The sequence below is a fragment of the Macaca thibetana genome, chromosome 5 (genome assembly GCF_024542745.1).
Source record: "Macaca thibetana thibetana isolate TM-01 chromosome 5, ASM2454274v1, whole genome shotgun sequence".
Lineage (NCBI taxonomy): Eukaryota > Metazoa > Chordata > Mammalia > Primates > Cercopithecidae > Macaca > Macaca thibetana.
This window is the reverse complement of record NC_065582.1, coordinates 26114172-26140393: the sequence shown is the minus strand read 5'-3', so window position 1 is coordinate 26140393 and position 26222 is coordinate 26114172. Positions and strand designations below refer to the sequence as shown.

Here is a 26222-nt window from a genome sequence, read left to right as displayed (position 1 = left end):
ACCTGGAAAAAAAAAATTTCTGCAGAAAAAAGACACACTAAGACATTCCTACAGGGACCACTAATCTGATATTATTCTGCAATTTTATTTCCCCCTTTTTTTCAGGTTAAAAATCCCAAGTATTTGAAAGGAGAAAATAAGGTAATTTGGAGGGTCATCTGAAAACTTTTAAGTAGACAGTAGAGCAATTTTTGCTAGGGTAATTATAACTTGGAATAGAAGAAAAGTCTTAAACAATGTTGTTTGTAAACGAAAAATAAGCAAGGACATGGGGAAATTGAATACTGCAATAAAATTTGATTAAAAGATATATAAAACATCTCATGCCTATTAAGTGATAAACATTTAATGTCTATGAAACATTTAAAAATTATTTGATCTTAAATAATACTTTAACAAATATTTCCAAGTAGAGATTTTACAGAGTATTTTTTTCAATATTGAGCCAATACAATTAGAAATCCAATTTTGAAAAGTGACTCATAAGTCTTAATCACCTTAAGATACTTTTATATAATACTTGGTCCAAAGGAATGAAAACTGAAATAGAGCCAGAAGCTATAGAATATATAATATTAAAACCTATAGAATGTTGCAAAAGCTGTATCCAGATAAAAGTTTATAAATGTTTTCATTATTAAAGAACACAAGAATGTAATAAAAGAAACATAAAAGCTAAAACTAATTAAATTGATTTAAGTTAGAGAAAGGATAAAAAGATTTTCTTAAAGAAAGTCTTTGAAAATAATTGCAAAATAGATGAACTTCCTATAAGACTTATTGAGGGAAAGAGAGAAAAAAATATGACATGAGAAATGATACATAATCACAGGCACAAAAAACTATATAAAAAGAATGCTACATGTAACATTATTGTAACAAATATGAAAACCTAGATGAAATACATTATATTTCAGTAAAGCAAAAACTCCCAGAATTTGTTCAAGAAAAAGAGAAAAACATAAGGTAGTTAATCAAGGAAATATTCAAAAAGTAAATAAAAGTCTATATGCTTCTAAAATGAATAAGGACGTTCTGATTTTACAACTAAGCTGTATTTTACTTTAAAGAACACATAATTCCAATATTATGTATACTATTATTGTCACAGAAACATAAATTTCCCTAATCCATATTATTAACATGGCATATATGAAACTTCAGATGTGTTAAGATAGTACTCCCTACCCAGCCAAAAAAAAAAAAACCAGTAGGAAAAAAAAAGCGGGGGGCGGGGGGCGGGGAAGAAAGAAAAAGAAAATTGTGCTCCAATCTCATTTGGAACTACAGATGCAGAAAATCTTTAAAAATAATGTATATTTCAATAGTAGCATATATCTTTGATACATGAGCAGTGTATCACTAAAATTACCAAAGAATAGAATAAATAGAATTTATCTATTTCAGGTTTTAAAAACTCAGGACACCTGTCAACATAATCTATTAGATTAATACATTGAAAGAGACAAACATTATGATTTTATAATTAAATTCTGAAAAGATATTTGACAAACTCTGGCAGTCTTATTCTAACGTAAGCTCTAAGTAAAAAAAGAATTGAAGGAAACCCCTTGTAGTAACAAAGACAATATTCTAAAAAAATACAAAATATAATTCTAATTGTTAAAATACAGAAACTATAAAAATTGAAGAACATCTGTTAGAGCTTCTTGCTATTATTATTCAACTTGTCTTAGAGTTTTTAGCAAATACAACAAGGAAATGGAAAACTTTGTGGAAAAAGTATTGAAAAAGAAGCAATAAAACAATCCTTTCTTATTAATGACATAATATCTTAGAAATCCCAAGTGTCTCTGGTTAAGAATCAAAACTGCTACAGTTAATTAGACTTTAGTAGAGTAGTTAGATATAGGACAATTATACCATGGCAGAGTCTACTAGGTTTCCTAAAATCCATTGTCTTTTGCTTATGCATTAATGGAATAATAACGGAATATATGCCTTCACAGTGGCATTATATCTCCCAGCCTTCCTTTGGTTGTAGGTTGCCTGAGGTCAAATTCCTTCCAATGAGATGTGATCAGAACTAACAACTGTCAATTTCCTGCCTGTCACATGAATCTCCCATACAATTTCTTACATGCTTTTTTCCTACTGCTCTATGCTGGGATGGACACTATCAGGGCAAGGCAGGAAGCCACATATCAAAGAAGGTAGAGCTGAATTCTTGTGGGTCTTTGAGTGACCATATAATGAAAAGCCTTCTGCCAACTTGGAGTATATACTCTAAACCATCATCAGAGAGAAAAAAATAGTGTATTTCTTGTAAGCCATTACATTTTTGATTTATTTATTATAATACTGTGTCTACTCTAATGGAAACACTATGAAATCAACAGCTTTCTCTTAGCAATAAATATCTAGAAATGTAATAACAAAAACAAAAACTGTAAAACACTTAGGAAAACTTAACAAGGACATGAAATTTTATTCGAAAATATATTCTACAAAATATTACTGAGGAGTATAAATTGTGATCAGAACAAATAAAGTACTATACTTTGATGGGAAGATAATTTTCTAATATATAAACCCACTACAAATTGACATATGAATAGAATGTAGCTACAATTAAATTTCCAATAGAATTTATTTCTTGTTTTCTGGAGAAGAATGGAGATAGATAAAATTACCTTAAAGAAGAATGATCTTAAAGAACATATACATAAAAAAATACCTGAGAAGAGCCAAGAAAATAATGAAAAAAAAGGAGAGCTTCTTATGCTAGGCATTGCAAATATTAAAAGTCACTATCATTAAGTCAATATGGTATTGGCATAGAAATTAAGCAAAAGATCAGTGTAATCAAGAATAGAAAATCCAGAAATATATGTAAGAATCTCACATATAAAAATATTTCTAGTCAGTATTGAGGATAGTTGATATAGTAAATGTTGCTGGACAACTGGCTACCTCTGTGGAAGAAAAAATCAGACCTCTATCACTTAGCATGTATAATCATGGAGTCCTGATGGAACAATGTCTTAAATGTTAAAGATAAAAAAACAAAACAAAACAAAAAAACCAACTTCGAAATAAGCCTAAATTACGAATTCAATCTCGGGATGGGCAAGATTTACATAGCTAAGACACGAACCGGAAACTATATGTCATTGGTATATTTGATTATCCTCTGTTGAGAAATATACAAAAAATTAAAGTGAGTAAACAATTGCATTAGTAAACCATGAAACACAAATGACTGATAAAGTTTAATTTCTAGAATATGCAGTGGTTTTGTCTATTCACAAAAGAGGCAACAGAAAGGAACCCAATAGAAAAAATAAATGAGCAGAGATAGAAACAGAAATTCACAAAAAAGGAACTACATATTGTCAATAAATGTATGGCAAGATGCTCAAAATCATGAGCAGTCAGAAAAATGTAAATTAAAGTAGCAACAAGACTTCACTTTTTACTCATCACTCTGAAAAAATTTAAGAGTTATAGCTTCTGTTGCTGATGGCAATAGGAAGAATGAATACTCTCAAAAAATGCTAGTAGAAATGTGATTTTCTTCTGCAATATCATTGAAAAAACATCTGGCAACATATATTGAATTAAAAATATTACTTCATGCAATAATTTCACCCTTGGGAATCTCTTTCAGAGAAATACAAGCACTAGTACATAAAAATATGTGAATGAGGACACTTAATACAACTTTGTTTTGAACTAAAAAAAGAAAAAAAAAAAAAAAAAAAGAGAATCCCAGCAATAAAGATGGGACAGTTGTTAATTTAATGTCTCAAAGCTTTAAACCCACCCTTCTAGCTTCTGTTCTGGGCTAGGACTCCACAAACCACTTTTCTGTTGTGTCATGTGACTCTGTTCTAAGCTCTGCTTATTGGGGAGTGGGGGTTGAGGGGGGTCACAGGGAAACTAGAAGGCTAGAAAACGAAAACAGAATTTGCTCCATCTATTTGATTTCTATAGGCTTCTTGTGTTTGCATCATCCTAGAAATGCTTCTTCACCCTGGGAGTTAGTTGCAATCCCCTCCTGTAGCAGCAGCTGGCAGCTAGATACACAGTTTCTAACACCCCAGAAACAGGCTCATTGCACTCTTTTGAAGACCAGCTGTTGGATTCTTAGAATTCCAAGAGGTTTGAGTTCCAGTTCCATGGGGCCCTCCTCCAAGCTTTTAATAATTTTAATTTCCTTCCCCTGTTCACTCAGACCTAGGGAGGATGGCTGCTTCCTACAACTCCTGCCTTTGCAACGTCTTTGTGTCCTTATTTTTTTTCCTTTCAGTTACCTAGTTAATGATCTTTTACAGCCAGGGAATATATCTTTATACTAAATTATCTGTGTTAAAACAAAAGGCGTCATTTCTCCCTCTTGACTAACAGAATAAACAATGCTCATCAATAAAGAATGGTTAAGTAATTTATAGTAGAGCCAAACATTGAAAATATCATGCAGTCATACAAAATGAATTGGATCTCCGGCATTTGAGAGATTTCCATAAGATAACTTCAAGAGTGGAAAGTAAAATAAGAAGTGATAAAATACGATTCTTTGTAAAACATACCAGGATAGAACTCTATAAGTATATATGCATGCACAGGTTTGTGTTTAGACATGCAGTAGTATATGACTATATAAGCATGGAAAAAGTCATGGAAAGTTATGCAAAAACTATATTAATATAAGTTATTGGGTAGAGAGGTGGGAGGAAGGAAGAGAGTCCAGCAGGAGGGGAATGAAGAAAAGAGAGGAGACGGGGGTCAGGGAATCTTAAAAAGCAAAAGAGAATGTTAAGAGATCTGTGTAAAATTATATATGGGTATGATGTGCATACAGAAATTATAATGCAAATATGAGGTTATATATACCATTGGCAAATGGTAATGTTCATGATATATTAAGGTAATCAAATTACAGAACAACGTATAGAGGACAATTCCATTTCTTTCAAATAGATTATGTATAGAGAGTAATTCCCTTTCTTTAAAAACAAACAGAACTCCTATATATTTCTACATATTTACAGATGTATGTTTGAGCAGAAATATGTTAATCCAATCTTGGCTATTAACACAGCAATCTATGTACAATGGTTACCTTTAGTCCTTAGCATGGTGGGATTGAAGGGAAGCAGGCAGGCTCATGGGAATAGTCTAGCTTTTTCTTTAAACAACTTTGTGTATAAAGTTTTAGTTGTTTTAGGCCAGGCAAGCTGGCTCATACCTGTAATCCCAGCACTTTGAGAGGCCAAGATGGGAGGATAGCTTGAGCCTAGGAGTTCAAGACCAGCCTGGGCAACATAGTAAGACCTTATTTCTAATTTTAGAAAACAAAAATAAATTAAATTTAAAAGTTTACTTCTTTTTTATAATCTTTTAAACAATAAAACATCTAATTAAGAAACTCTGAAAAACAAAAATGGCAAAATTAACCTTACTCAACAGAGTATATATCATAAAGGTATATCTATGTGTGTTGTATGTATGTGTATGTAATAAAAAAGAACTGCAAGAAAGAGGTAATGTTTATATTCTACAAGATGATACAGGACCTGGAATATAAAGGCACAAATTATTTATTTAGTCAAGTGGGATCGGTGGAAAAATCACAAGATTTGTAGTTACAACACTTGCATTAGAATTGCAGCTTCATAACTAACCATGTGATAGGAAGAAAATCTCGGGCCTTCTCTACCTCTAACTTGCTGAACTTGCAAAATGAGTATAAAGACCCTTGCATGTTTACCTCATAGAATTTCTGTTGGAGCAAACATGGTAAACTTTGGAAAAGTATATTTCAAATTGTAAAGCACTGTATAAATATAAACTAGGGTTATTACATTTAGATGTGCTAGAAAGATAAGGACAATCGCTTGTAAGTTGCCGCATTTATTATTAAATTTTGCACTACATAGAATTTTCTACAAACACTCCAAATTGTCTTAAAAATGAACATGTCATTCCCTAAATATAAAATTTAATGGGTAAACTTGCTAATCTCTTTATCTAACTTCAGGATCACTATGAAAAGTCTAGCAATTGTGACCAGAAGGCTATTTTAAACACCCCTTAGGACTTTTCCCTAAGTACAAGGCCAATACTTTGAGAAGTGGTAACCATTAAAAGACTATCTTGTAAAAAGAAGACAGATATCACAAAAAGCCATCTGAATTTTGGTACAGATATTAAGCTGGTGCAAAATAATTTCTGTTTTTGCCATTACATTCAATGGCAAAACTGCAATTCCTTTTGCACCAACATAATGTATTATGCACTTACATATTTATTAATCATGAACATGAATACAAGTTGTATTTATAACTGGGCAGCCCAAACAATTGTATTGGCTAGGAAATAATATAAAAACTATCTAAAGAAGAGCTCCCTTTTCTCCCTAAAAAAATATTATTCAAAAGCATGTCCTTGCTCTACACACTTATAAAAGACTCTCTGCTGATAAATGAGTTGCCATTCTGAACAAGTTAGTAATTGTAATCCCTAGCAGGAGAACCAAAGACTTTTTTTTTGTAAGTTTGCACACTCTTGTACTGAAAATGTTTCAAATGGACTCTAATTTGGGTGAAAAGAAAAAGAATATAGTAAAATGATCATTGGTTAAATTGTCAAAGTACCATAGAAAAAGCCTTGAGGAGTGAATTAACACATCTTTGTAGTTATGAAAGGACAGAAAATAGGCACATTCAATGATTTCTAAAATGCAGAAGGTGATGATTTTACTTCAATTGTTTGTGTGAAAGGGTGATTACTTTTTTTAAAGTAATATATAAAGTCAGGTTGGCATAAGCTTTTAGTGTAACACTTGTTGAACCTTTATAAAGGATGGTATATGAGCAGGTTTATTGTTTTCCCAAAATTCTGTTTTATATGACTATGTTCACATGAGACCAAAAAGCTTGCCACACCTCTGGTTGACCAGATGTAATTTACACATGTAATTTACAAAATCCTTCTTTCACAGTAGCCTTCTTACTTAAGATCACCCAAAGTAAAATCTGCCAGTAGTTTTCATTCCGTAAATTTAATTTTCCAAAACAAAATGGAAAGACCCATTGCTTATTAATTGACTGTTCCTTCCTATAAGTGCTTAACATTCCACTGAGTTTTAAGATCTTTATTTTTTCTGTTGGAAATCCCAGTTTCAGTAATAATTAAAGTATCATGTTCATTTGCATTTCAAATGTTATTTTCACAGGTGTGCTAGATATCTCTTCCACTAGTCCGTGTAGATCCATGTCCCACTGTTCCCCACCCTGCTCTGTGCCCAGGAGGCACACCAGGTTGGATCTCACCAAGGCTCCTTTGCTCCTGGCTTTCAGTTTCATTACACCAATAAGAATTAATCCAGAGTCCGGGTAGGAGATTACAGGAATGGAAGAGGGTGAGTTTAGAGTAATTATCCCTTCCTTGAGGGATCACCACAAGCTGACTTTGTCCCACAAATGAAGGTCTCAGTATTTGTCAGGTAGCTTTCTGCAAAAATGCCTCTCTTTCTCTGGGTTCTGGAAAATGCTCCTTCTCCTTGCTTTTTCAAGACTATGGGTGATAATCACCCACTGCTGTTTCCACCCATGGGGTATACAACTTTCCCTTATATTTTCAATATATTTTGCTCATACTCATTGCAAATTGACTATTAACTCTCCCCAAATTATCCAATTTGGAAATGCCATCTGTTTCTTTCTAGACCTTGATGGATAAAAGTCATCTTCAGTATTGTGTAGTCTTATTGTTATTATTATTTTTTGCTATTTTTGTCACATTAATATCTTAGAAAGTTACTCTGGAGGTATAATTGTATTTTATCAATCAGACTCTGCGGTGACTTAAAAATCTATCAAGTAGGTTTCAAACCACTTTCTGCATAAGAGGTATATTGTTTCCTTCTGTGGGTTTAAGATTGGAGACATATTTGTAAAACAGACCACACATTATAGACCGACCATGTAAAATCCGCTACATGGTGGAATGTTTTCATTAGTATTTTTCATCCTCCATGCTATTAAAAGCACTTTAATGGCCATATTTTTTTTTTTTTTTAAGACTGTCAGGGAATTTGCAAGCTAGGTTTTTTACTAAATTCTGGAACCGGATTTAAAACTTCTAAAACTTTCATGGGTCACACACACAAGTGTGTGCATATGTGCAATGGCTTTCTTATGAAAAACTAAAAGTTGTGTGTCGGTGCCTATCTAGACAATACATCTGTTACCTGGAGGCATAAAATTTAAAAATACTAGATGCTTTGTGATTCAAACAAAATAAATGTTTAGGCAAATTTATGATTCCCATAAAGGGTGGTAATTCATCCTTCATGTAGAAGTGCTTCACTCACTTGTGAGGTCGTTACTTCAAGCCTTTTTGTTCCAGACTCTTACCTGAATTCTCTTCTTGCTTCTCACTCTATTATTCAACTCTTTGTTATTCCTCCCTTATGTCAGTAATATGTAAATAAATGAGATGAAATTTTAATCTTTGGACGTATACATTCTGGTTCTATAAAACAGCTGAGGATACATATGAGAATTTCCTGGTTGAACAAATAGACACAAGGACTTAAATATGGATCAGAACAAAGTGCCAGGAAAGCTGATATTGCCTGTGTTTCAGGTTTTGCCCTCAGTGTCACTCACTTATGGTTGGTCCATTTCTGACAATCCCTTGTTATATAATAATATTGGCCTACCAGGAAGTCTGGAGTCACAAGTCTTAAGACAACATTTAATGGAGCTCTTCTAAGAGCCGGAAAAGCAACCTTAGTTTGCATGAATGCGAATTTCATGCATCATAAAAAATCAACACAGCTGAATTGTTTCTAAATTACGAATCCTATTATTTCGACAGCAGCTTCGACTCATCTCCTTTCCTTTTATCATTTTCTGCCTCTTTTCATTATTTAGAGTATTCCCTTATTAAGCTAATTTTAAAAATAAAAAATCAAATTTAACTTGCACCCTAGATAAGAATTTTAGAATTCTTGTCCATTATTATTGGATTAATTATTGGACAAATAGTAGAAGGTAGGAAAATAAGTCGCCACTTAAGGGCCTAAAGAAACATCAAATTTAATCTTTTTACATATCCGCTCTCTTAGATCCTAGAGGAAATAAATAGGAATGTCACTGGAGAATTATTATTTCATATAGTATTTTACTAATAAATAAAAAATTTGCCAAAATGCCTGGGTCCAAATCCCATCTATACCACTTGTGGTACAACCCCAGGCAAGTTACTTATTCACTCATAACTTCTGTTTATGCATCTGTAGAATCCTGATAATAATACAGTCCTCTCAACGTTGCTGTAAGAATTAAGTAAGTAAATGGGATTAAGTGGTTAGCATGGAACATAATGTGCTAAACAAATGGTAGCATAACTAATCTTGTATTTTATGTGAGCTTTACATCTTACCTATATACAGCCTGTATGCCATTACATTAAAGGCATAGCTGTTAGAAACAGAAGTTCTGAAGGCATTTCTTCTAAATGTAAAAAAATTAGTTTCAGAAATATGCTATAAAATATTTACTAATAAAATTAAAACCACCCCCTTAGATCTCACCTATGGATAGTGAGAGAGGTGTGAGACCCCAGTAGGAATAACGGCAGTGTGGAACAGGATGTCTGCCTCAGACTTTCACCTGGATGATACAACCAAAGGTTCAGTGAACCTTGGTCACTTCTAGAAAAGTCTTCATAAGTTGGCAATATATAATGAAAATATGTGTCTATTGTAAACAGGTGGGAGGAAATGAAGACATCAAAGAGCAACACATAAGCTTATAATAACAAATAAGCATAACAAAAAATTTGCAGTAAGATTGTACATAGTTGAAATTATAAATCAGTTCACCACCCACAGTCTATGAAATCTTGGGCCAGTTGATTTATATTTCAGTGTCTCACGTTATTCTTTCACTGGGTTTTTAATATTTAGAAATATTATACATACAGGGTTCAGTAGGATTTCTGGCACATATTTCTGTAAAGAGCAAGAGTTACAAGAAGTGGCTTGGAAAGGGAATATTTAACCATTCAATATCCAAGAACCCAATTCTCCATTACACACATAGAGACCATTCCAAATATATATGCAATGAAGTTAAAAACGCTGTGTGTGCTATGCAAATTGCTATGCAAATACTCTAGCTCCGATTCTATCTATCTTACTGCACTCAAACTTCTTTTAAATAGAAATCCTGGCTACTCATTGTCCATAAATAGCTATTACTGCTAATGAAATCAGCTTGGGGTAAGTTTATATGTATTATTCTACCACCATTACTTAGTAAACTATTTCTCAATGGAAGAGCCTATATTTCAATTACATTTATTCTCTTTAACACAATACCTGCCTGGAATATCACAGATGTCTCATAAATTAAGTAGGACTATAATTCTATATGTTGGTTTCAGAGACATATTAGCATAGTCATTCTTGAGAATAGTAGGCAGGAAGCATATGACAATTCACATGCTATTTTCTTTTTCTTTTTCTTTTTTCTTTTTTTCTTTTTTTTTTCTAAGACAGGGTCTTGCTCTGTCACCCAGGCTGAGTGCAGTGCATGGTTCACTGCAGTCACCACCTCCAGGTTGAAGTGATCCTCCCACCTTAGCCTCACAAGTAGCTAGGACTACAGGCACATGTCACCTTGCCTGGCTAACTTTTTAAAAAACCTTTTTGTTTTTTGTGGAGGCAAGGTTTCACTGTGTTGCCCAGGCTGGTCTTGAACTCCTGATCTCAAATAATTTTCCTGCCTCAGCCTCACAAAGTGCTGGGATTATAGGCATGAGCCACTGCACTCAGCCTACACACTGCTTTATTCACAAATAATTTATTTGATTTTATTTTTCTTGAAAAAAGTCATATCTGTTTTTTTAATTGTCTAATTTAGAAGCCACAAAGATAAAACACCATGGAATGGATTTTGGTCATAGTATATTATAATCCGGATTTAACATACAATATTATCAACTCTTCCATACGGTGCTATTTATGAATGTTTGACAGCAGTATTGGATTAATCAGAGGCAGTCATACCTTGACCTAGGATGATAAACTGAAATTTTATTTTATTTTATTTTGAGACGGAATCTCGCTCTGTCACCCAGGCTGGAGTGCAGTGGCACTATCTCAGCTCACTGCAAGCTCCGCCTCCTGGGTTCACACCATTCTTCTGCCTCAGCCTCCTGAGTAGCTATCAGCTGGGACTACAAGCACATGCCACTAGATGAGCTGAAATTTTTAAAAGAGGTTGCAAGAACAGTGGCCTGACATGCTCTCAAAGTGTTACCTGAACTTCTAGTATTGTAAGCTATACTGAGTCTGTATTAGTTGACTCTCCCCAGGCAAAGGTATTTTCTTTTGTATATTTGTGCTTCTTTGGGTTTATAAAGTGTTTCTATGATTTCTACCACCCAGATGCAAAAATCTGAAGGAGCTGAATTTTAATCTCAGTGGAAATTACTGAGATCCAATATATGTACATACTATAATAAAAAATTATGAACTAATGACTATTCAAGACATCTGAATTTCTCGTAATAGAAATACTCACTAGGGATAAAATAAAATAAATAAGGCTAGCATATCTGCTGAAAATGCTCTGCTTCAATCTCAAAAATATAAAGGCATTAAGGCCTTTGACCACAAGCAGATTTTTAAAACATGTAACGAATTTTCAAACACCGCTCTACGGGATGAATTAAAATCAACACTTCCTAGATATCTAGATATAATAATACAGTCCAGGAAGCAACTAACTTTCTAAAATCTTTGACAAACATAAAAAACGTAAAGTACCGAATTTTCATCAAGATAATGCAAGAAGATGGATATATGTGCTGTCATCAAAATATTGGTGGTCCAATATAAAGCAGTGTAAGTAAATTATTGTTTATTACCGGGAAAATCCATATACTTATATAACTAGCTTTCTGAAACTCCTAATGGAAGAACAAAATGGAACTTTTATGATGGTTCTGTACTTGGCAACATGTTCCAGGAGGCATCTTAAATCTGGTAAATGTAATTCAATTTATGTAAAAAACAAAACAAAACAAAACAAAACAAGTATTCAATGTGTATGATAATTCGGATTTAGTCCTAATTTTAAAAATAAGTTTCAGAATACAAAATGCACAATATTATGTTTATTTGTACCGAGTAACTTGCAAATTGTTTCTTGAGTATATGCAAGGGTTATTTCATGACTTTCCAGATGAAAATATTGACATTCTTAGATGTTGATGCTAGACAGAATTACAGTTAAGTTAAAATTAGGCATCCCGCAAACCCGACAAATTCATTATTCCTATGAAAACACAAGCAGAAGCTCAACTTATAAACAGGTATAGAGAATTAATACTGTTAAATTATTATTGATATGCTCCTTTTGCCGAGGAGTACAGAGGACATACTGTGGTGTTTGTTATTGTAGTGGTTTTGACTCACTTATACTATAGTAACTCCACACCCACTACTGGTGCTTCAGGGGCCAGTGCAAAAATCACCTGCGGGCAGCTGGCAGGGTTGGGAGGCAGCCATCTGCAAAAGAGGGTCACCTAACAATCAAAAAGCACACAGAACTGTCAAAGTTTGAGTTGGTTGTTGAACAGCAACTCTAGTTCCACAAACTCTTACAAATCTAGAAAGATTTTATTTGTTGTTATTCCAAATAGGCAAATTAGCAATCTTCTTGTTAATTGTTACATAAGAATAAATATTTTAGGTTAATAATATACATTAATTTATAAGGTCTCTAGAAAATCTTAAGTGTTCTAGAGTGGCATAACATTACAGTTTATTTCAGTGAGAAGTTCAGATTTCAAGAATTATAAAAACGGGTGATAAAAATAGTGGCACAGCCCGGGCAACATGGCGAAACCCCATCTCCACAAAAAATATGAAAAAGTTAACTGTGTGTGGTGGCATGTGCCTGTAGTCCTAGCTACTCAGGAGGCTAAGGTGGGAGGTTTGCTTGAGCCCAGGAGGTGGAGGCTGAAGTGAGCTGTGATTGTGCCACTGCACTACAGCTTGGGCGACAAGGTGAGACACTGTCTCCAAAAAAAAAAAAAAAAAATAATAATAACAATGACATAAAAAGAAAATATGAACAAAACAGTATGGTAATATAGAAAGTAATGAATTCAAGTGATAATGAATTATACATTTTCCATTCAATAAGTGCTTTAAAATTAATTTAAAAATAAATTCTGTAGCTTTTCATAGTCTATGCTTATAAGTCAGTATAGAACAGCATGTCAGGGCACAGAATCTCAAGTCAGAAAGTCCGCAGCTGTAGTGTTGGATCTATTATTTGTCAATTAGTTCTGCAATCTTGGAAAACTTACTTAACCTTCCTCTGCCTGTGTGTCATTAGATACCTGCTTTGAAATTGTTAAATGAGATATTTTATGTAGAAGTTTTTAGTCTAACATACAGTTAGTGTCCGTTTTTGTTAATTTTTACTAAACTATGTTTAGGATGACATCTTATGATTTCCAATCATTTTCTAATAATGCAAAGTTGTAATAAATTGATGATAAATATAAGCTACTACTTATCTTTACCATTTTTTCTTTTTAGTCTTTTTTAGAACAGTTTTAGGTATACAGATTTCTCTTATATCCCCCATCCCTACATATATACAGCCTCCCCACTATCAAAATCCTGTCCCATTTGTTACAATTCATGAATGTACGCTGACACATCATTATCACCCAAAGTCTCTGGAGTTCACTTGTGGTGTTGTATATTCCATGGACTTTGACAAATGTATAACAGGTATCCATCATTGTAGTATTATATGTTAATAGTTTCACTTTCCTAAAAATCTTCTGTGCTCTGCCTATTCATCCCTCTCTCCCCAGCCTCTGGCAACCACTGATTCTTTTACTGTATTCATAGTTTTGTCTTTTCCAGAATGTCATATAATTGAAATAATAAAGGATGTAGTCTTTTCAGATTGACTTCTTTCACTTAGTAATATGCATTTAAGTGTTCTACATGTCTTGTCACGGCTCACCAGATCTTTTTTTAGGTACTTAATAGTCCATTGTCTGGATGTGCTACATTTATTTATTTATTCACCTACTGAAAGGCATCTTATTGTTCTTAAAGCTTTGGCAATTATGAACAAAGCTGCTATACACATTCATGTGTAGGTTTTTGTGAGGGCATACATTTTCAACTCATTTGGGTGAATCCAAAGAAGCACAATTACTGAACTGTATAACAGTATGTTTAGTTTAGTAAGAAACTCACAAACTATCTTCTAACTTGATGGTGCCATTTTGCATTCCCACTAGCAATAAATGAGCATTCCTGTTACTCCACATTCTGCTACATTTGGTGTCGTTAGTGTTTTGGGTCTGGTCATTCTATTAGATGTGTAGTGGGATTGTCGTTTTAATTTGCAATTTCTTAACGATATGAAATGTCAAACGTCTCTTCATATGCTTATTTGCCATCTCTTCATATCTTTGGCCCATTTTTTGTGAATTTGTTCATTTTCTTATTGTTGAGTTTTAAGAGTTCTTTGTGCATTTTGGGTCACAGTCCTTTACTAGTTATTTATCTTGCAAGTATTTTCTCCCAGGTTGTGGCCTGTCTTTTCATTATCTTGACAGTGTCTTTTGCAGAGAAGTTTTAAATTTTAATGAAGTCCAGTTTGTGTTTTCATCTTTCATGAATCAGGCTTTTGGTATTGTATCTAGAAAGTCACAACCAAACCCAAGGTCATTTATATTTTCTTCCATTTTATCCTGTAAAAATAGTGGCTGCAATTATCCTGTAAAAAATAATTTTATGGTTTTGTGTTTTACATTTAGGTCTTTGATGCATTTTGAGCAAATTTTCTTGAGAGGTGTGGGGTTTCTGTCTAAATTCATTTTTTTTTTTTTTTGCCATGAAGATTTACAGTGATGCTTGAACCATTTGTTGAAAAGGTGTTTTCTTTCTTTTTTTTTTTTTTCTTTGAGGGAGGGTCTCACTCTGTTGCCCAGGCTGGAGTGCAGTGGCACAATCATGGCTCATCGCAACCTCAACCTCCTTGACTCAAGTGATCCTCCCACTTCAACTTCCCAAGTATCTGAGACTACAGGTGCATGCCACCATGCCCAGCTATTTTTATTTTTTTACTTTTATATAGAGATAAGGCTTCACCATGTTATCCAGGCTACTCTTAAAACTCCTGGGTTCAAGTGATCCTCCCTCCTGGGCCTCCCAAAGTTCTGGGATTACAAGCGAGAAAAGACTACTTTTATTCCATTTTATTCCCTTTGCTCCTTTGTCAAATATCTGCAGCCTGTATTTATGTGGATCTACTTCTGGGCTGTCTGTTCTGTTTCATTGATCTATTTGTCTACATTTTCACAATACCACACTGTAGCTGGGACTGCAGGCACATGCCACCACACCCAGTTAACGTTTTTGTATTTTTTGTGGAGATGGGGTTTCACCATGTTGCCCAGGCTGTGCCACTATTTTTATCACCCCCTTTTTTTATTACTGTCTTGATTGCTGTAGCTGTAATAGGAAGCCCCAATGTCAGGTAGTGTTAGTGCTCTGAATCAATATTTTGTTGAATATTCTTAGAATCAGTTTGTTGATATCCAAAAAATAACTTTCCGGGATGGTGATTGGAGTATATTTAAGCTATAGATCAATCAGGGAAAAACTAACATCTTAACAATATTTTCTCATAATGAACATGGACTATCTCTCTATTTAGTTCCTCTTTGATATCTTTTCAGAGCTTTGGGGTTTTTTTAATATTGACTCCCCCTTTACTTTTGTTATATTTACACCTAAGTCTTTTATTATTTTGGGTGCTAATATAAAAGGTGTTGTGGTTTCAACTTCAAATTTAACTTGTTAATTATTGGTATATAGGAAAATAATTGACTTATATATATTAACCTTGTATCCTAAAACCTCACAATAATCACTTCTTAGCTCCAGCCTTTTTGGTTTTGTTGATCCTTTCAGATTTTCTACATAGACAATCATGTTTTATGAATAAAGACAGCTTTATTTCTTGCTTCCTGATTACATAATTTTTTTTCCTTTTTTTGTCTTATTGCATTAGCTAGGGCTTTCAGTATAATGCTGAAAACCAATGGTGAGAGTGACATCCTTGCCTTGTTCCTAATCTTAGCAAGAAAGCTCTGAATTTCTCACCATTAAGTATGAGGTTAGTTTTATCCCACTGAGGAAGTTTTCTTCTATTCCTAGTTTTCTGGGAATTTTTATCATGAATGGCTATTAGATTTTGCCAATTTTCTTCCGTATCTATTGATATGATCATACAATTTATATTTTTTAACCTGTTGTGGATTATATCAATTAATTTTTTGAATGTTTAATCAGCCTTGCATACCTGGGATAAATCCCACTGGTCAAGACATATAATTCTTTGTATACATTATTGGATTCAATCTGCTTATATTTTGTTGAAGGTTCCTCCATCTATGTTCCTGGTTTGTAGTTTTCTTTTTTTGCTTCAATGCCTTTGTCTGATTTTGGTTTTAGGGTAATGCTGGCCTCATGAAATGAGTTAGGAAGTGTACTCTCTACTTCTATCTCCTGGAAGAGATTGTACAGAATTCGTATAATTTCTTCTTTAAATGTACATTTCACCAGTTCACTCATCTGCTTCTGGTGCTTTCTATCTTGGGAGATTATTTATTATTTATTTACTTTATCTAATAGATATAAGCCTAGATTTTTTGTGTAATGTCTTAGAAAGTTATTAACTATTGACTCCACTTATTTAATATATATGCCTACTCAATTTTTTTTATTTCTTCTTAAGTAAATTTTAATAGATTTTTTTCTTTAAAGAAATTGATCCATTCCATCAAGGTTATAAGTTTGTGGGTGGGCATAGAGTTGTTTATAATATTCCTTTATTAACTTTTTGACATCTATAAGATATGCACTGATGTCCCCTCTTTCATCTGATATTAGTACTTTGTGTCTTCTCTCAGACATTTTGGCATTTGGACCACCAAAATTTCTGATGAGAAATCTGCTGATAACCTTATTGAGGATTCCTTACATGTGAGAAATTGGTTCTGTCTGATTGTCTTTAAAATTCTCTCTTTGTCTTTGTCTTTAGAAAGTTTGATTATAATGTGACTCAGTTATTAGTTGCTGTGAGTTCATTCTACTTAGAGTTCATTTAACATCTTAGATCTTTATATTAATGCCTTTCATTAAATTTGGGAATTTTGGGCCATTATTTTTTCCAGTTTTCTCTGTGCTCTTTTTCTTGATAGTGTCCTAGTTATCCCTTAGTCTCTGTTTACTTTTCTTCAATATTTTCTTTCTGTTTTTCAGACTCGATAATTTTCATGGTCTTATCTTCAAGTTTGCTGATTCTTTCTTCTGTTTGCTCAAAACTGCCTTTGAATCTCTCTAGTAATTTTTTGTTTGTTTGTTTTAGTTCTTGTACTTTTCATCTACAGAATCCATTTTTGGTGTTGTGTCAGATTGCTTAGCTCCATATTGCTATTTCTATTTTGTTTGTACATTGTTTTCTTGACTTTTTCCATTTCTCCCTTTAACTCTTTGAGCATCTTTAAGACAGCTCTTTTAAAGTCTTTGTCTGTCAGATCTACCATCAAGATTTTCTCAGAAACAGTTTCTTATGGTTTGTTTTTTCTTTAGAATGAGTTGTACTTTTTCATTTATTTTTATGCATTCTGATTGTTTTGTTGAAAAGCAGACATATGAGTGTAATTGTGTGGTAACTCTGGAAATACAATTCTACCTTTTACTCAAGATTTGCTTTTTTTGTTTTTATTTTTTGATTGTTGTAAGTTGCCTCTATGTTGATGATCAGCCTGAAGAGTAAGCTAAAGGTCTTCTCAGGTCTTTTAAAAGCTTGTTTATTTTTTCTTCCACATACAAAACATACAAAAATTCATTTCAAAGAACAAATGAATTTGTTCTACTAATTGTGGTTCAGTGAGTTCTTAGCATCACAGATCAATAAAAGTCAATTATGTGTTATTGCTTCTCCCTCTCCCAAGGCCATCCCCTATTTTCACTAACCATTGTAATAGTCTTCTTTGCTAAATTATTCTCCTTTTTCAGATTTCTAAAACTTACAGTACCCCAGGGATTAGCTCTTAGATTTATTATCTTCTCTATGTATACTCATTTGTGGAATGATCTCTTCCAGTTAAATGACTTAAGGATAAACAATAGGATAAACATTTCTTAATTCATAACTCTGATAAACATTATTTTCAGTAAAAAAGAGTAAAGTAAAGCCCCCTATGACCAAGCACATCCCTCTACATATCCAATTCATTCTCTTCATAGTAGCTGGAATCATTTTTTAAAAGTAATTCAGGCCACTGAAAAACAGAAAGCCTTATGAGCATTAGCAACTGCAACATTGCGTAGTCAGCATTAATTGGAAATGACATCTATTGTTGACAACAATACAGCAACACAGGCCAGATTTATCTTCCCATATGGAACAGCTGAAAAAACCAACAAAATATAAGGAACAATGGCTTTCAAGACAGTGTACAACAAAGGACATTGATTCTGACAGATGATAGACAAATAAAGTGAGGCCTACAATTATCCCATCTTGCTGCCTGGAGAAAGTTTCCAGGGCATGGCATAGTGAGGGAAAACCCAGGCAGTGATTAGCAGGTTCCCTCAGCTGAGAAGATAATTTTGAGAGTGTGACAAAACCAAGGAGGCTAGATGTCACAGAGCTTAGTACCACAGAGGACAGTATGGTTCAGTGAGGGAGCTCCAGAGATCTGCAGGGGATCTTCAAATATTTAGCTGAGTATTAATCATCACATATATGTGAAGAAACTACCTAAAGGAATCACTCAAAAGGATTAGTAGACACAGTGCCTAGATATCACACAAAACCAGGAATAGTGTCTGCTATTAATCACCTGAATGGGTAATCTTATAATTCACAAGGAATTGGCTGAAGTATTAAGTTTTTCCTAGTAATGGAGTAAAATGACCCATGAATAAATGCTACCCTGATATGACCTAACAAATACTAAAAGCAAGACCTGAAAGGATTAAACTGTTTTCAACTAACAGCAAAATCCCAGGACAAAGCTCAACAACAGTTTTAGGAATATAAAAATATCTAATATCCAACTAGGTAAAATTTACATTGTTTGGTATCAAATAAATAATCACTAGGTATGCAAAGAAACAGGAAATATGTCCTATGACCTATACTGAGAAGGAAAATCAATCATTCAAAACTTATATATAAATGACACAGATGATAGAATTAATATATGATTAGTTATTAATCATATAATATTAATATATAAAACTAGAGAGATGAAGGAGATAAAAAGAGCCTCACCAAACTTCTAAAGATGAAATCTACAATACATAAGGTAAAAAATGTACTGAATGGTAGCAACAGTAAGATTAGATGTTCAGGGAAAATAATCAGTGAACTTGAAGACATAGTAAAAAACACTTAAAGTGAAACACAGACAGAAAAAAGATGGAAAAAAGAACACTGGTAAACTGGAGGATAACTCTAAGCAGCCAATTACATATGTAATTGGAATCCTTAGTGAAGAACAGAGAGGAGGTAAAGAAAATTATTTTTCAAATTTGATGATAATTATAAATACATTGATACAAGACAGTCAATTAACTCTAAGCACAAAAACATGAAGAAAATATACCAAGGCATATCATAATTAAATTGTCTCAACCTACTAATAAAGAGAATATATTTAAACATCCAGAGGACAAAAGATACATTATATACAGAGAAGCAAAACTAATATTGTCAGCAGACTTCTCATTGGAAATAATGCAACCTAGAAAACAGTGGAGCAACACTTTTACAGTAATAAAAGAAAAAAAAAATCTTTCAGCTATACTTTTACCCAGTAAAAAATATCTTTTAAATATTAAGCAAAATAAAGGCATATTCAGACATACAATAGCTGAAAGAATTCACCCCAGCAGACTTACACTATAAGAAATGTTAAAGAAGCCAGGCACGGTGGCTGCTGCCTGTAATCCCAGCAATTTGGGAGGCTGAGGCGTGTGGATCACCTGAGGTCAGGAGTTTGAGACCAGCCTGGCCAACATGAGGAAGCCCCGTTTCTATTAAAAATACAAAAATTATTCGGGCATGGTGGCAGATGCCTGTAATCCCAGCTACTCTGGAGGCTGAATAGCTTGAGGTAGGAGAATCTCTTGAACCCGGGATGCAGAGGTTGCAGTGAGCCAAGATTGCATCATTGCACTCTAGCCCGGATAACAGAGCAAGACTCCATCTCTCTCTCTCTCCAAATCTCTCTCTCCCTCTCTCTCTCTCTCTCTCGAGAGATGGAGTCTTATATGAAAATCTTCCAAGTAGAAGGAAAATAATACGAGATGGAAATCTGGATCTATACGAAAGAATAAAAAGCACTGGAAATTGTTACTATTTTTAAGGAAAAAAAATCCCAAAAACTTCAATCTAGCCTTCATTTTCTGTTCACGAATTAACTCATAATGAATGATTGCTATAAATGTAAAATCTAAAACTATACAACTTCTAAAAGAAAACAGAAGAAATCTTCGTAACCTTGTGTTGGGCAGAGATTTGTTAGGTGAAATACAAAAAGAATAATTCATAAAAGAAAACAATAATAAGCAAATGGCCTTTATCAAAATAAAGACTTGATCTTCAAATGATACTAGTAAAAGTACTAAAACACTGAGCAAAAATGTATGCAAATCACATATCAGATCAAGAAATTTTGTCTAGAATATACAACGAAATTTTAAAGCTCAATAATAAGAAAATAAACAACTCAATTTAAAGATGTACAAATATTTGAACAAACTCTTCACCAAGAAGACATATGGATGTCTAATAAGCACATGCAAAGATGTTCAACATCATTAGCTAGGAGGAAAATGAAAATTAAATCCACAGTGAGATACCACTATATACCCAGTGAAATGGCTAAAAGTAGAACAAACAAGGAAAGAAACAAAAAGACCCGACCATTAAAGTGTTGGCAAGATAGGAAGAAATAGGAATCCTCACATACTGTTGGTGAGAATGTATAAAGAGACAGATACTTTGGAAAACAGTTTTGCAACTTCTAAAAAGTTAAAGGTATATCTACCATATGATTCATTCATTCTATTCTTAGGTATTTATCCAGTGAAAATTAGAGCATATGTGCAGACAGACTTGTACACAAATTAGCCCAGTAACCTTCTTTATAACAGCAAAACACTGGGGCAAAAACTAAATACCTGTGACATTTCTACACAATGACGCCTTATTCATCAACAAAAATGAATGAACTGCTGACACACAAAATAGCATTGATGATTCTTGAAATAATCATGCTGAGTAAGAAAGCTAGACCAAAAAAGTGCATGCTTTTTGTAATGTTCCAATTCTAGGGTAGGATGGTCAAATTCAGAACACTCAAACTAGTCTACAATGATAGAAAGTAGATCAATAATTGCCTGGGGATAAAGGCAGTGGGGAGGGGAAGGGTAGAGGAATTGTACAGGGAATGGAGGAAAGTTTCTAGGGGAAGACTATGCTCATTATATTGATTGCAGTAATGATTTCACAGGCTTATACGTATGTTAAAATGTATCATATTGTATACTTTAAACATTCGCAATTTGCAGTATGTCAGTTGTACTTCAATAAAATTATAAAAATAAAACAAATCACTCTTCTGCTCATAGCCCTATAACGTTTTTCCATTTGTTTTAGAATAACATTTAATGTTCCTAGTATGAGTTAAAAGATTCTACATGACCTGGCTCTTTGCTAGTGTTTTATACTTTTTACTATTAACTTCATCTAGTCTTCCTTTTGACACTGAACATAAGCATGTTGCTGGTTAAAAACACTTGTTATTCTCTCAGCTGCATAAACCTTCCCTATAGATATTTATATCTTGCTTCCTCATTTTCTTTAATTCTTTAATACAATGCTACCGCCTCAGAGAAGGCTTCCCTGGCCACACTGTTGACAGTAGTCCTCACACACTCAGGACACATCAGTCTTCATCCTTTTACCCCAATCCATCTATCTCCCTGCATCTTAACACCACCTGGTATTACATTAAATCGTTTTTTATTTATTATTCATTTCCCCATTAGAACGTGAGAGCTACAGTTATGGAGAACTTGTCTGTTTTGTTCAGTGCTATAACTCCATCTACTGGAACAGTTTCTAACATATTATACAGTCAATAAAGATTTATTGATACAAATATCTAGACACAGGCTGTCTTAGTTGGTTTGTGCTGCTACAACAGAGTAGCTGAGACTAGGTAATTCATAAAGAACAAAAACATTTCTCACAGTTAAAGAGTCTAGGAAGTCCAAGATTAATGTGCTGACATCTGGTGAGGACATTTTTGCTATATCCTGACATGTGTGAAGTTTCTTGTATAAGAACCTTAATTCCATTAATAAGGGAGGAGCCCTTATGGCTTAATCACCTCTTAAAGGCCCCACCCCTTAAAACTATCAGATTGGCAAAACCTGAATTTCAGGGGGCCGCATTCAAACCACAGCGAGTGCTAACCCTTGCTTCTTGTACACTATTGTACTGGAACAGTCCTTGTTACCATTTTTAAATTTTTCCTTCCATTTTTTTCTTGAGATATGTTGATATATATGTTAGGATTGGAGTCTTAAACTATTGATACAGGGTTCCCTCCTTCATAGGGGATATATTCCAAGATAGTGGATGCCTTTAACTACAGGGAATACCAAATCCTATATACATCATGTTTTCTCCTATATGTACATACTTATGATAAAGTTAATTTATAAATTGGGCAGAATAAAATATGAATAACAGTAACAGTAAAATAAAACAATTATAAAAATATGCTGTTCACAATTTCATGGATAGAAGATTAATTCTTACCATAAATCTTAGCAACCTCCATATATATATATACATTTTAAATTTTCCTATTAAGTAGAGAACTTTCATCATTTTACTTTAAGGAATTATTTTATGAATTCTTTTTGGCCTACCCTAATTGCCAGTATCATTACCCTTATTTTTGGAGGCATTATTAAGTAAAATAAGGGTTACTTGAACACAAGCACTGCATACTACGTCAGTTAATCCGATAGCCAAGAAAGCTACTAAGTGACTAAGGGGCAGGTGGCATTGACAGCATGGATATGCTAGGAAAAGTGATGATTCACGTCGCAGGTGGGATGGAGCAGGACACTGAGATTTCATGTCGCTACTCAGAACTGCAGGCAATTTAAAACCTATACATTATTTATTTCTGGAATTTTCCATTTGATATTTTTGGATCTCAGTTGACTTCTGGTAGCTGAAACTCTTGACACTGAAACTGTAGATGGGGGGGGGGGCAGGGGTGGGGTATTGCATTATCTCCAGCCTAACTTTTTCCAGAGTGCAAAGAATCACACTGAAATGGGTAGTGATACCTAAATCCAGTAGAATATTATGATGCCTAAGACATATAGGGCTAAAGTCCTAAGATAGTTTAAAGAAACTAAGAGCTGTAAAATAAATGTAGATGACATGAAATTATATCACATGTAAGAAATACAATAAAAAGTTATAAAGTATTCACCAGTATGTTTTTATTCTAATATAGTCAACAGATAGTTATTTTATACCTGTGAGTCAGAAATTCTTTTTCATTAAAAATAAAGTCTTGCATAAAATATAATTTACTTTCTTCATACTTTTTAAATTCCATATCATTTTTTAGTTTTCTCCCTTAATACCCTAAAGTGAAAAGCCTAATAAATTTATGATGGTCCTAACACATTCAGGTTCTCTGGTGGAAAGTTCTACCATCAATTGAGACTGATTGAGCAAAGCCAGAAATGCGTCAGGGAAAGCTCATTTGTTTGCCAGGCCTCAAAGTAGAGACCTGGTGTCTAAGTGTCCTTTAATTAGGTGACTCCTATGGCTATGCTCATTTATTTAAGTCACTTCTCAGCACTCACAGCTTTTTTCAATTGCTTCTGGAAGCAGTTTAGGCTTCCTGGTGGTCTGGATGTTGGATGCGTTGAAGAGGACATGGTAGGGTTATATGCTCTTCTGAAATCGGCAGGCTGCCTTGTAGGTCTGGTCCTAACAAACAGGTTTCAGTTCTCATTCTTGTTGCTTCAGAAAGGGCTAGAGGAAAGTCTTCTCAAATTGGCTTCAATTAGTGTGGGCAACAGAAAAATGTAGAGGATACATTTTAATCTAATTTCAGGCACTTGGAGTAAACATCAGTTTTTCTCAGTTTATGGTGGAAGTTTCCACCAAAGAACCAAAACCTTCTTTGGGGTCATTTGAATTACTTGGCAGAACAAAGATGAGTACTTATGGGTTTGGGGCTCTGTTTCCCTCATGCTTTATTAAATCTTAATACATATATTTAGCAACAGAGAGCTTTTGCTATTTTGTGAGAATATTTTCATTATTATTGCCTCTTACGTGATACTACACGTGAGAGCCTACATTTTATGTAATAAAACTTCTACAAAATGAGTAGTAATGTATTATCAGTCACCTGGTACACTCACATTAAATACCAAAATATGCCCGCAATGTCTTTATGTGCCTAATAAAGGGCTATTTTTCTTATTCAAAATTATGTTTTAAGCAACACTTTATGTTGGGTGATTAACATGTTCCCAAATAGCAGTTCTCACTAATGCAAAGCAGAACAGAATTTCATTCTTCTGTTCAGGATTTAGACTGAGTAAAAATACTTCACTGTCATAAAGACAAAAGCCACAGCTGGATAGATGGCAGAAAAGCACTCATTAAACTTTAACACCTAAAGCATATTTTAAACTACAAATTACTTCAAACATCATAAATATCCTAACTTCTTAGGCGAGCAACTAACCTCTACTTCCTTCCTACATTGTTTTTAAATGAGTGGCAGCTGATGCCCAGAAAAGCAAGACTGAAAAGAAGGGAAAAAAATTCCTTAAATCGATGGTTAAAGTTTCAGAAGATTTTATTCTTTTTGTCAAATTCTCTTCAAAAGTTAGCAATATTTGTCTTATGAAAGAAAATATTATTCTGTTATGGAAACCAAACACCTCAATACAATACTCAAGGAAGTATAATTTTATAGCATTTTGGCTTTCATTTATTTACCTAAAAATTTTACACATGGAATACATACTTGTTCATATCTTTGAAATATTTCACAACCTTTTCAACACATTGAGTGGTGAAGGGATTTTATACTCTTCCTCCCACGTGGTATATTATAGAGACTCCTCACAGAGTTGCCAATGAATCAGACAATCCCAGTGAAATACAGAATCACTGGACAAGTCACAAAAGGACATAATAAACTAGTTCAATGTCATTATGCAACAAGTTATTATTCACAAATTATGAAGGCTGATTATTATATACTAGAAAATTCGGTATGATGAAAAGGACATCCCTGCTCTTGACATTTATGTCAGGAAGAATGGTAAAATTGTATGTGTGGTAAGGGTTATAGAACAGTAATTTCAAAGTATGCCATATCTTTAATAAAAGAACACTAAACTGAAATGTCATGAACTCAAAAATACCCTCCTCTTAAAAGTTTTAAAGAACACTCTTCAGTATTTAGCAACTAAAATAGTATAAGAGATAATCATGTAAAATTCGTTAACATGACATTCAGAATAAATTCTGAGGAGGAAATAATTTTAGGAAAAGTTTTCAGTTATATTTAATCACTCGAACTTCTTTTATATGCTAATTTTCAGAAATAATCTTTACTTCACCGTTTTATGTTAAGATCAAGGTACATTTTATTTAAAATATAACAACAATCATCACTTGAGAACTTCACAAAATCTTGTCCTATTGTAAAAAATCTATTTTTCTCATTACACACCTTTCAATGGAGTAAAATTCTCTTTGAGAGGGCGTTCTACCTGTAAGTCAAAATACTTGAATGATGGTAAAAGAAAGTGACAAACTGTGATCCATTTTTTTCTTGTGGCAATCACTTTTTGCCATTTACTTACCAATATGTAAATTACCTGATCATTATAGGCACACTGCATGATTGAACTAAACTTGGTTCACAGTTATTTAAAATGAGAGACTTGATGATTATGCCAGCTGAGAGCACAGTTTTAGCTCTTGATAAGACAAATGGCGCTGTAAAACTACCTGTCTCCATCCCCTGCCCTCCTAATCCCTCAGCCTCCC

The 26222-nt window shown here is 33.6% G+C and overlaps 1 protein-coding gene and 1 long non-coding RNA gene across 7 annotated transcripts in view; one reads left to right on the top strand and one right to left on the bottom strand.

The window, feature by feature from the left end:
- MARCHF1 (membrane associated ring-CH-type finger 1) overlaps nucleotides 1-26222 on the bottom strand; it is an 828885-nt gene that overhangs the window by 167710 nt on the left and 634953 nt on the right. The gene's annotated exons all lie outside the window — the stretch shown is intronic.
- Nucleotides 1-26222, top strand: part of LOC126955373 (uncharacterized) — a 53988-nt gene that overhangs the window by 19733 nt on the left and 8033 nt on the right. The gene's annotated exons all lie outside the window — the stretch shown is intronic.